The sequence below is a fragment of the Dromiciops gliroides genome, chromosome 2, assembly GCF_019393635.1.
Source record: "Dromiciops gliroides isolate mDroGli1 chromosome 2, mDroGli1.pri, whole genome shotgun sequence".
In the NCBI taxonomy this organism is placed as follows: Eukaryota; Metazoa; Chordata; class Mammalia; order Microbiotheria; family Microbiotheriidae; genus Dromiciops; species Dromiciops gliroides.
In genome coordinates this window covers 562461652-562463128 of record NC_057862.1, presented here as the reverse complement: position 1 = coordinate 562463128, position 1477 = coordinate 562461652, and positions in this window count along the sequence as shown.

Genomic DNA, 1477 nt, shown 5'->3' with positions numbered 1-1477 from the left:
GCAAAATTGATTAAGTACAACAAAAAATGTCTGAAAATACATGTAATGTACAACCTTGTGAACTCCTCACCTTTGCAAAACGGTGGGGGTGGAGGTGTCTTCTCATATCTATTCTTTGGAGCCATATTTGTTCTTGGTAATTTTGTGATATTCACTTTTGATTTTTTTTGTAGTGGTACTTTTCATTTACATCATACATACATATATTTCAATTGCTTATCTCTCTTGAATATTAAACCCTTATCAGAGAAATCTGATAAAAAGATTTTCTCCCTTTCAACTGTTTCCCTTCTTATCCTAGAAGTGATGGGTTTTTTTTTTTGAGGAGCAATGAGGGTTAAGTGACTTGCCCAGCGTCACACAGCTAGTGTCAAGTGTCTGAGGCCAGATTTGAACTCAGGTCCTCCTGAATCTAGGGCCGGTGTTTTATCTACTGTACCACCTAGCTGCCCCAATGATATGTACTGTATTTTCAGTTTCATATAATCAAAATTAACTGTTTTATCTTTTATAATTGCTTTTATCTCTTGTTAGATTAAGAATATATCTCCACTCCATAGTTGTGAAGGGTATATGATCTGTTCCTCTCCTATACTCTTTAATATTTCATGTATCCATCTAGAATATATTGTATAATATGGTTTGAAGTATTAGTCTAAGCCTAATTTCTGCCTGATTATTGTACCACTCTCACAAGCAGATTTTTCTCAAATAGGGAATTCTTTCCTAATTTATGTTTGGGGATTTATCAAATACTGGGTTTTCCAGTTTTTTTTTTTCTGATTCTCCTTTCTCTAGTCTGTTCCATTGAGGTACTTCTCTATTTTTTAACCAGTACCAAATGGTTTAGTCTTTTTCTTTCATTTCTATACTTTGATTCTTTCATATGCCCTCCCATTCTGAAACTTAGCGCCATAAAAATCATTTATTCATCTATAGGTGGGATCTTGAGAGATATAGTCCATGATGTTTCAGCCATGTTCTTTTACCCTCACTTATATTTCAATTCCACTGTTATCTTTGTCTTTTAGTATGCTTTTAGAAAGAAATCTTTTTATGATCTCTTTGTTATTTCTTTTTGTTGTTAATTCCATAGGTGTCTTTCTTTTTACTTATATTCTAATGAGAGAGACACTGTAACCACAACCTAAATTGATAATTATTTTCTTGAGGAAAGGCTAGATCTGAGTCCCTGGGTCCCTCCCCCCCCAGAAATCCATTATTAATAATTATTTTCTTACACATCATTCTCTCTTTTGTTTCATTGGTGAGGTACGCTACCATGGTTTTTCTATTACACTGATTATTTCTGATGTTCAGGCAATAAAATCTGATTTCATGATTCTTATCTTTTTCCACACCATTCAGGAACATCCTGCTATGGTTCCATGATTTCTTAAGAATCCCCAATGTTCTTTTCCTCATCAGGTATCGATTAATTTTCCTTTGTCTTACAGCATTTGTTCATAGATGTCAG